The 11,733-nt window shown below is 34.8% G+C and overlaps 1 pseudogene; it reads right to left on the reverse strand.

Annotated features, from left to right (window-relative positions):
- Window positions 1–229: 229 nt before the first annotated feature.
- On the reverse strand, window positions 230–1,687 carry LOC138379035 (protein FAM47E pseudogene; annotated as a pseudogene).
- Window positions 1,688–11,733: the final 10,046 nt, after the last annotated feature.

Here is an 11,733-nt window from a genome sequence, read left to right on the forward strand (position 1 = left end):
GCAAAAAAGTGAGAAAAGGATATATGAATATTGATCTCATAGTTGGTAAAATATATAAAATATTGATGAACCTGAAGTAGGCCATTGAGAAATGTTTATAAGCATTAGTTATTGAATTTTCCAATGTTACGAAAGTTGTACATCCACGGTGGGACAATCATCATAAATTCTTATTGATGTTTAAAATGAGAAGAAGTAATAGTCAATTCAGAAGTAAACAGAAAACCATCTAATCATCTTCAGATGGATCATCTATGATTGCATAAGTTTTCATTGCTTTTTCCATGGGAGTCTTAACAGAATCATAATTCCATCCCTTTCTGCGAAACAACTTCTCAAGGATGTCTGGCATCTCGTAGCCCTTGCTTACAATAAAATCCTTAAAGGCAATTGTTCCATAAAGCTCTTCAATAATGTCAGGTTTACGAGCTCTTGCTTCAGCTTCAAGTAAGATCTTGGGGTCAATCAAAGGTTCATCATTTATTAGCTTTTTCCACAACTTAGGCTTCAGGTACCATGCGCCATACCTTGTCTTCACCCAGTCGGGTTTATAAGGATTCGGTGGTTTCTGGAGTTTCCTCTCGACATCTAGTTCCTCTATGGAGAATTGTATCTCCTCCATTTCACTTAGCTTATCACTGTGCTTTAGCTCTGAAGTAAGGTCTTTTATCTTCTTCATTTGTAGGTCATCATCATAGATTAGTTTGTAGTTATATTTAACTTCAAATTTTTTCATGATGTACTCTTCATCAATGTCCAAATCTCCATCTGTGAAAGCAGCTACCCATTTACAGAAGTCATGGACTCCTCTTGGTATGTGTCTTTCAGGAGGAGAATCAGCGGGCACATCTGTTGTGGCTGGCGTCTCTTCCTGAGGCAAATCATCTGGATGGCTCACGGGAGTCCTGGGAGGTCCCGGGAAGGCTTTTCTACAATGATGTTTACAAAGCTTTGTGGGTTTCCTGGTTCTTTTCCCTTTGCCCTCACAATAAGCCCATGTATCCTCCAGCTTCCTCTCAGGATCCAGCACTTCCAGCACCTTTAGTAAGAGATCTGCAGGTAGATCATCTTCCAGATTGGGGTAGAGGGCCAAGGGATGCTGAGTCAGGCGGGCTTCTATGTTGTCTACGAATGCCTTCCTTGCTTGCCGGACTCGCGAGAACGTGTACAACAGTTCTGCATCCTTAGACAGCTTTCTCTGACTCGTTCTGGGGGCAGGTTGGGGAACTCTGTGAGAAATCATGGGGAGAAAGGCCTCCTTAGGGCCGCGAGTGATTAGACCTTCACAAGGTGGACAGCCTTTCCTGAAGTCGTCCAGCCCTTCTTTCACAAATATCCACCGCCGGCTGTTCAGGGGGGTGGGGAACTTCAGAAGCCTGTTCTTGTGCTTTGCGAAACACTGGGAAGGTAGTTTGTCATTGTACCACGGCTTGCAGTTCATGCCCAGGGGCATCGGCTCCAGCGTCCAGGGCCGGAGGAGCTGAGCCTGGTCCATCATGGTGCTCCTGGCTCCTAGGCCACCGCTAAGAGTTTCAGTAGTTTGTTCTGCATCCACGGCGGTCGCTAGGAGACCTCGAGCCACGTGCAGCTGGGATTCTTCCTGGAGGTGGGACCGAGCTGGCACCAGCACGCGCAACCTGGATTCTCCAGGGGATGGGCTGGCACCAAGCGCCCAACTCCAGCTCATTTCATTTTATTGTCCACTCTATGGACATAACACTATTTATCCATTCGACTTTTGATGGACATTTGGGCTGTTTCCTATTTTGGATTATAACAAATTAAGCTTCTATGAACGTTTTATGTTTACATCTTTGTATGCACATATACTTTCGTTTCTCTTGGGTAAATTTTAGCAAAGAGTCCAAAGGTGAGATCAAATGATAGGTGTATATTTAACATTTTTAAGAAACCACCAAACTTTTCCAAAGTTTTTATACTAAATTTTATGCCTTCTAACATTGTAGGAGCATTGCAGTTTTCCTACATACTCTCCCAAACTTGGTATGGTTAGTCACTTTAATTTTGGCTAGTCTACTAGGTGCATAGTGGTATCTCATTGCAGTTTTAATTTGCATTTTGTAATGACTACTAGTATTGAACTTCTGTTCATATGCGTGTTTACCATTTATCTCTCCTTTGGTAAAGTTTCTGTTCAAAGTTTTTTTTGCCCATTTTTAAATTGTGTTGCTTGATATCTTACTGAGTTGTAAGAATTCTTTTTTTTTTCTTTTTTTCTTGAGACAGAGCCTCCCTCTGTTGCCGTGGGTAGAGTGCAGCGGTGTCATCATAGCTCACTGCAACCTCAAACTCCTGGGCTCAAGAAATCCTCCTGCCTCAGCCTCCGGAGTAGCTGGTATTAATACTACAGGCGCGCGCCAGGATGCTGGCTAATTTTTCTATTTTTAGTAAAGACGTCATCTCTCTCTTGCTCAGGCTGGTCTCAAACTCCTGAGCTCAAGGAATCCTCTCGTCTCGGCCTCCCAGAGTGCTAGGATTACAGGAGTGAGCCACTGCGCCGGCTGAGTTGTGAGAATTCTTCATGCATTCTGGATATGTCTTTTATTAGATATATGATTTGAAAATTTTTCTCTTTATCCTTGATTTTTCCCTTTCATTGTCTTAACAATGTCTTTCAAACAGAAGGTTTTAAGTTTGATGAAATCCAATGTATCTATTCGTTCTTACATGGATTGTGCTTTTTATGTTGTATCTAAGAAAATTTTGCTTATACAAAGGTCACAAACTTTTTTTTTCATTTAGATCTGTGATCTGTTTTAATTTTTGTAAATGGCACGTAATATGAATCCAAGTTTTTATTTGTATTGTATGGGAGAAGGGCACACCTCCAATCCTGGCTTGGGTGAGGCAAAGTCATAACATGTAACCAAAATGTTTGTACCCCCATAATATTCTGACATAAAAAAGTATAAATTAATTTAAGGAAGAATAATTTTTATAATAATATACCTCCTTTCTAAAAACAAAAAAAATTATATTTTGATATTTGATAACTCCAGAACTATTTTTTGAAAAGAATATTTTTCTCCACCGAATTACCTTTGAAACTTTGTAGAATATCTGTTGTACATATTTTTGTAAGTCCATTTCTGGACACTCTTCTGTTTCATTGATTTTTTTCCCTCACACAAATTCTGCATTCTATTGATGACTTTAGCTTTATAATAAGGCTTGAAAGAAGACTCTATTAGCTCTCCAACAAAATACTTCTTTTACAAAGTAGTTTTGTCTTTATAAGTCCTTTGAATTTCCATAGAAATTTTAAAATCAGTTGTCAAGGTCTATAAGAAGAACCCTTTTGTGATTTTGATTAGGATTTTGTTGCATATATTAATCAATTTGTGGATAATTGATATATTAACAATATTGAGTCTTCTGACCTCTGAGCAAGGTACAGCTTTCCATGTGTTTATGTGATCTTAAATTTATCTCAGGCAGATTTTATAGGTTTCAGTGTATATGTTGTTCACATCTTTTTTCCTTCAGGTTTTACGTAAATATTTTATGTCTTTGATACTATTATACATAGTATTATATTTTTAAATTGCAATGTTCAGTTGTTCGTTGTTAGTATATGTATAATTGATTTTTGTGTATTGATCTTGTATCATCCAACTTTGGTGAACTCACTTACTAGTTTTAGGAGCATATTTGTAGTCCACTGAATTTTCTATATACATGATCATGTTATCTATGAATGAAGGCAGTTTCCCTTCTTCCTTTTTAATCTGAATACCTTTTTTTTCCCTGGCTTTATTGTGCTGGCTGGAACCTATGTATAATGTTAGCTAGAAGTGATAACTGGTGGAAATTTTTGTCTTTTTTCTGATTTTAGAGGGAAAGCCATTAAGTAATGGTGCTAGCTGTAGCATTTTTGTACATACACATTTTCAGTTTGAAAAATTATTTTTTTATCCCAAATGTTCTGAGATATGTGACAAATGCTCTTTTGACAAATGCTTGGATTGTGTAAAATGCTTTTTCTTCACCTATTGAGCTGTTCATACATCTTTTCTTTTGTAATTATGTTAAACTAGTGAATTATAATGATTGATTTCCAAGTGGAAAACATACTTTGAATTTTTGAGATACACCTCATTTGGTTTTTATGCTCTTTATTTATCCCCTTTGTGTCTTGTTGGGTTAGATTTGTTAAAATATTACAAAAAGATTTTTGCATCAGTGGTTATGAAGGATATCTGGTGACTTTTCTCTTAATGTTGTTGTTTGACTGGCTTTGTTATCAGGGTAATGCTGGCTTCATAGAATGGTTTGAAAAGGATCTACGCTCTTCATTTTCTGGAAACATTTGCATATGATCGGTATTATTTCTTCCTTAAATGCTTTGTAGAGGTTACCAGAGAAGCCCTAGGTCTTTGGCTTTCTTTGTGAGAAGGTTTCTTAAACTACAAGTTCAGTTTCTTTAGTAGGCATAGGGATATTCCGATTATCTATAGATTCTTGAATTAACTTGGTTAGCTTGTATATTTTAAGAAATATATCTGTCTCATCTATGTTGTCAAAATTAGTGCATGAAGTGTTTATACTATTTCCTTGTTATCTTTTAGATATCTGTATATAGGAAAAATATGGTATGATAAAAAATTTTTTAAAAATCTGTGGAATCTCTGGTAACATCACCTCTCTTCTTGCTGATTTTATTAATTTGTGTCTTCTCTTTTTTTCTTGATCAGACTGGCTAAAGGTTAGTGCATTTTATTGATCTTCTTAAAGAACCAGCTCTTACTTTCATTGATTTATTTATGTCGTTTTTCTGTTTTATATTTGATTGAGTTTTCTTCCCAATTTTGTTCTATTGTTGACATGCATTTTGCTTTTATATATGTTATGAAATCCACTCTACTTTAAAAAAATACTTTTGCTTATACACTACATCATGGTTCATTTTATTTTTTCTGTTGATTTTAATATATAAAAAATCTTATATATTTACTCATGTAATTATCAATTTCACTAATATTCATTCTTTTGTGTAGATCCTTATTTACATCTGTTATAAGTTTCTTTTTCCCAAAGAAATTTCTTCAATGTATGTTTTCTACTCTATGTCTGCTAGTGATGAATTTGTTCATCTTTTCTATGACTGGAAAAGTCCTAATTTTGTCTTGGTTTAAAAATATGTTTTGCTGTATATAGAATTCTAGATTGACCATTTTTTCTTTTCTTTTTGTACTTTAAGAAGATTGTTCCACTGTTTTCTTACTTTCATTTTTTTAGACAAGAAGCCTGATTTCACCCTGATTCTTTGTATGTAATGTCTTTTTTCTCTGGCTACTTTTAAGATTTTCTGTTTATCACTGTCTTTGAGCAATTACATTATGATGTGACTTGGTGTGATTTTTTATGTTTTTTATGCTAGGGTTTTGTTGAAATTCTTGGATTTGTAGGTTTCCATAAAATTTGGAAAAAAAAATTGCCATTGTTTCTTTAAATATGTTTTCTGTTCTGTCTTCTCTCTTTTATTCTTCAGAAACTCCATATATATATTATATATGCATATATTAGAGTCTATACATATACATAAGACTATATATATTAGACTTCAGATATACATATATATATATTAGGTTGCTTGAAGCTTTCTCACAGCTCAATGATGCTATGCTATTTTTAATATTTCCTTTTATCTTTGCATTTTATTTTGGATAATTTCTCTTGCTAAGTCTTCAAGTATACTATATTTTCTTCTACAATGTCTAATATGTCATGGATGCCATCTAATATGTGTTTTTATCTTAAACTTTGAAGTCTTTATAAGTTTGATTTTAAAATTCTTTATATTTTCTATGTTGCTACATAACTTTTTGAACATTTTGAGTATAATTACAATAATTGTTTTAATGTCCTTTTCTGATAATTCTAATATCTTATCATTATTTGCTTGTTTTGATTGCTTCATCTTTTCATTATTGGGATACTATTACCTCTTTACGGCTATGGTAATTTATTATTAGATGCCAGACATTATAAGTTTTACCTTGTTGGCTGATGCATAATTCTGTATTTTACAAACGTTTTTGACTTTTGTTCTAGGATGTTGTTAAGTTTCTTGGAAATGGTTTGATACTTTTGAGTTTTTTAAAGATGTTTTAGACAGAAACAGAACAGTGTTCAATCTATGGCTAAATATCCCCCACTACCAAGGCAAACAAGACCCTTCCATGTACGTTACTGAATGCTCTTTCAATCTTGAGGTTTTCCGGTCTGTTCAATAGGAAAAGTCATCATTCCCAGCTTTGTATAAGTACCAGACACTGTTATCTATAATCCTTTTAAGTGGTTTATTTCCTTGCCTCTTGTCATTTACTGACATACATGAGTTGATCAGTAATCAACTGAAAAATTAGCTTGGAGATAGGACTCTACAAGTTTCTGGAGTTCCTTCTCTGTGCATCATTCTCGTCTCTGGTACTCTATCTTGAGAACTCTACCCACCATTTTCTCTAGAGGCTCTCACCTCCATCTCTTCAACTTAGTGATACTGCTACTCTCTCTCTGCCTGGTTTCCCCTTCCCTGAGCTGTGACCTGGATCTCAATAAATAATCTGGGGCAATTATACGCTAACTTCATTCATTTCCCATCTCACAATGATCAGTCTCTGCTGCTTGATGTCTAGTGCCTTGCAAACTGTAGTTTTATTTTCCCCCATTTTTTTGGCTGTTTCAGAGGTAAATCTATCCCTTCTACCCTATCTTGGCCAGGAGAGGAAATATGATTTACTTTTTATTGCTCTATGTCTACCAAATTGTAAAGTTGCTTTCTTAAAGGTCATCAAAGACTTAACCATCAAATACCTTACCACATTCTTAATGATCTTCATCATTTGAAATTGTGGATTACATCCACCTTATTGAAACAAAGTCCTTCCTTAGAACTCATATCATTCTATTTGGTTTTTCCTTCTAAAACTCATGATATCCATCTACTTTGAAATCTACAACGTGAACACCAACTCCTCAGCATGCAGTGCTAGGCCTTTTACAATTTTGATTCAGCATAGCTCTTATTTTGCCATCACCAATAATTCAATAATACACAAATTACCAATTAAATATCATCCTTGAACCATGGCTAAAACCAGTGTCTTTTTTTTTTTTTACCATCTATTTGGTTATTCATTCAGCTATTCAACAAAAATTTATTTTTTTTTCTTTTTACTTCAGGATATTATGGGGGTACAAACATTTTGGTTATATGTTATGACTTTGCCTCACCCAAGCCAGGATTAGAGGCATGCCCTTTCCTCATACAATGCTCACCTCATTCATTAGTTGTGAGTTTACCCACCACTACCCTCCAACCTACAATGAATATTACTACCCTGTGGGCACCTTAGTGTTGATCAGTTAGTGCCAATTTGATGGTGAGTACATGTGGTGCTTACTCTTCCATTCTTGTGATATCTCACTTCGGAGGATGGGCTCAAGCTCCATCCAGGAAAATATAAGAGGTGCTAGATCACCATTGTTTTTTGTAATTGAGCAGTATTCCATTGCATACATATACCATATTTTATTAATCCACTCATGGATTGATGAGCACTTGGGTTGTTTCCACATCCTTCCAATAGTGAATTGTGCTGCCATAAACATTCGAGTGCAAATGACTTTATTACAGAATGTCTTTTGTTCCTTTGGGTAGATGCCTAGTAGTGCTATTGCTGGATCACATGGTATTTCTATTTTTAGCTCTTTGAGGTATCTCCAAATTATTTTCCACAGAGGTTGTACTAATTTGCACTCCCACCAGCAGTGTAAGACTGTTCCAATCTCTCCACATCCTCGCCAGCATTTGTTGTTTTGGGACTTTCTGATAAAGGCCATTCTTAATGGAGTTAGGTGAGATCTCACTGTGGTTTTGATTTGAACTTCCCTGATGATTAGAGATGTTGAGCATTTTCTTATATGTTTGCTGGCCATTATTCTGTCTTCTTTTGAAAAGTTTCTGTTCATGTCCTTTGCCCATTTATTGATGGGGTTGTCTGATTTTTTCTTGTTGATTTTTTGAGTTCTATATAGATTCTTATTATCAGCCCTTTATTGGGATGTGTAGAAAACAAATATTTTTCTACCATTCTGTAGGCTGTCTATTCGCTCTAATGATAGTTTACTTGGCTGTGCAGAAGCTTTTAATAAACATTTATTAAGGTCCCATTTTGTACCAGGTAATGTATTGGAGCCCCAAACCATTGCAATTAAAGATAAAAACACTGTGTTCCATATAATGAAATTCCCTTCATTTCCTTTCCAGATGATGTCAGGGGTTTTCATGTGAATTATTTCAAAGGTTTTGTTCAAATTTCATCATTAAAGTACAACTTTTTAAAGTGTTGAGTAAGGCAGAATAGGATTGCCTATGAATGAAATAGACCCCAAAGGCAATCACAGCAACAACAAAAATAAATAAATGGGATCTGATCAAATTAAAAACGTTCTGCACAGCCAAGTAAACTATCATGAAAGCAAACAGACAATCTGCAGAATAGGAGAAAATATTTGCATGCAACACATCTGATAAAGGGCTGATAACTAGAATCAATGTAGAACTCAGGAAATCAGCAACAAAAAATTAGACAACCCTATCAAAAACTGGGCAGAGGACATGAACAGAAACTTTTCAAAAGAAGATAGACTAATGGCCTACAAACATATGAAAAAAAAAATGCTCAACATCTCTTATCATCAGGGAAATGCAAACCAAAACCACAATGAGATATCACTCATCTCCAGTGAGAATGGCCTTTAGCAAAAAGACACAAAAAAATAAATGTTGGCTAGCCTGAGCAACAGCAAGACCCTGTCTCTACTAAAAATAGAAAAATTATCTGGCCAACTAAAATATATATAGAAAAAATTAGCTGAGCATGGTGGTGCATGCCTGTAGTCGCAGCTACCCGGGAGGTTGAGGCAGTAGGATCGCTTAGGCCCAGGAGTTTGAGGTTGCTGTGAGCTAGGCTGATGCCACAGCACTCACTCTAGCCTGGGCAACAAAGCGAGAATCTGTCTCAAAATAAATAAATAAATAAATAAAAATAAAAATAAAATAAAAAAATAAATGTTGGCATGGATGTGGAGAGAGATAGGAACACTTATACACTGCTAGTCAGACTGCAAACTAGTAAAACCTCTGTGGAAAGTAATATGGAGATACCTCTAAGAGCTACAAGTAGAACTACCATTTGATCCAGCAATCCCATTACTGGACATCTACCCAAAGGAAAAAAAGACATTCTATAAAAAAGACATCTGCACTCGAATGTTTATAGCAGCACAATTCACAATTGCAAAGATGTGGAAATAACCCAAGTGCCCATCAACATATGAGTGGATTAACAAAATGTGATATATTTATACCATGGAGTTCTACTCAGCCACAAAAACAATGATGATATAGCACCTCTTGTATTATCCTGGATAGAGCTAAAACCCATTCTACTAAGTGAAGTATCCCAAGAATACAAAAACAAGCACCACATGTACTCACCATCAAATTGGTATTAACTGATCAACGCTTAAGTGCACATATAGTAGTAACATTTACTGGGTGTTGGCAGATGGGAGTGGGGAGGAGGGGATGGATATATACACACCTAATGGGTGCAGTGAGCACCATTTTGGGAATGGACATGCTTGAAGTACTGACTTAGGTGGGGCAAAGGCAATATATGTAACCTAAACATTTGTACCCCCATTTGTATCACATTTGTAATATGCCAAAATAAAAAATTCAAACAAATAGAATTAAATGAATCAATATAAGCAGGATGATCTAAAATTGGTGTGAGAAGCTAAAGTGTGAAGCAATAGAATAAAAATCCATGTGATCAGAAAAATGGGAACTTGGTCTAAATCTAAATATTATTTTTTGTAAGTGTTTTCTAAAAAATTGTTATTGTTATTCCATTTAGTATGACACACAGAACATCTCCACTTAAGGCCAAGGAGAAAGTGACATTTTCATATGGAGAAACAAAGACAATTAGTAAATTGCCAAATGTTAATGGCCAGTTACAGGAAAAAAAATTATATGCAAAGACCTTTGAAAGTTCGCTATTGTTCTTCAGTCACATGGCAAATATTTTTCCATATTGGGAAAGATATAGGTGAAACAGAAGTTTCACATATCCATTATTGCAATTAGCAAGTCAAATGTAATGAATAAAAATCATGTGTGCCAAGTAATGCTTCCAAAGCTCACTTTACTCTTTAATAAAAGAGATTACATGCAGTATGAGAATGAACATCTTCCAATTATCCATCCTATGCTAGCTGTGGAAGTCAAAATTAAGAGACACGGATATTGGAAGAGAACATGCTGAGGTTGTATAATATTTCCTACAGTCATATTTCTAAAAAGTGATTATCAGCATATTAATAGAATGCCCATCTCTTTGCTCAGTTGTCCTATTTTTGATTTTTAAAGTAATGAGGAGCATGCTAATGTTGTGTCTTAAAGATCATTGTTACCATAACTTTGCTCCTCTATACCAACATATAATAAAAACATTTTTGATAACTTGTAATCTAGCAATAATTTTCAATATCAGATTATTCTACTATAGTTTAAACTATTAATTAGTGTCTTCTTTTAGTTTGCACTTTGATTTTACTTTTTCTCCATTAACATGAAATTGTTAATTATTTCTCCATATTCTTGGCTTGGATGTGTCATTTATTTCCCTTTTGACATCTAACAGATATTTGTATATAATTGCTTATGCTTAGTCATCTGCTTTTCTAAGCTTTCCAAATTTGGTCTCTCTTGTTTAATATTTCTTCATAAATCATTCCAGGCATTCATCATTTTTCTTCATCTTCTCTGAACTTCAATTTAATCTAATTTTGCCCTTAATTTTCACTATGGAAACATGCAAAATTTGTTTTTGCTGAAATATCAAGAAAGCTCACATTTTATCACTTGAATAATCAGATGAAAAGAACATGACTGTGAAATGTAGGTTTATTTGTGAATTTGCAAAAGGAAACATAACCAAGATGCTGTAATTTGAAAAGTGCAACTTGATAAGAGAAAAGAACAGCCACTATAACATTGCAAATGTAGTGCAATAATCATTGGCCAAAACTTTGTGAATTTTAAAAATTAAAGAGTTAAAAGCTGAAGCTCAGTTTTCAACTGTCATGAGAGGCAAAAATTGTTTCCTGCAATAATGCAATATTTTGTATAGGAAATAATACCAAAGTACAAACCCATTGCTGATTTCTCGAAGAAACATCTTCTGTCTATTCACAAATATACTTTAAATGTAATACTTATGACTTTGCTTACATTTGCCTAAATCGTATTTTCAATGTGTCTCATCAGAAGGAATATATTATTCTTCTCACGGCCTCTCTTTCTTCCAGCTTGTTCCTTCCACTCCCTACACTGAGCAGAATACATTTCTTGTTTTTAGTATAATAACAATTTTATTTTTGTATAATTCACATACCATACAATTAACTAACTTTGAGTGAATAATTCAATGGCTTTTTGTATATTCACACAATTGTGTAACCATCACCACCGTCAATTTTAGAACATTGTCATCACCGCAAAAAGAAATACCATTCCTATTAGTTACTCCTTACTTCACCTTCCTGACCTCAACTCCTTCAGCCATTAACAACCACAAATTTATCATGTGTCTATTGATTTGCCTATTCTGAACATGTCATATATATGGAATCATA

This window comes from Eulemur rufifrons, chromosome 30 (assembly GCF_041146395.1).
Source record: "Eulemur rufifrons isolate Redbay chromosome 30, OSU_ERuf_1, whole genome shotgun sequence".
NCBI classification, from domain to species: domain Eukaryota; kingdom Metazoa; phylum Chordata; class Mammalia; order Primates; family Lemuridae; genus Eulemur; species Eulemur rufifrons.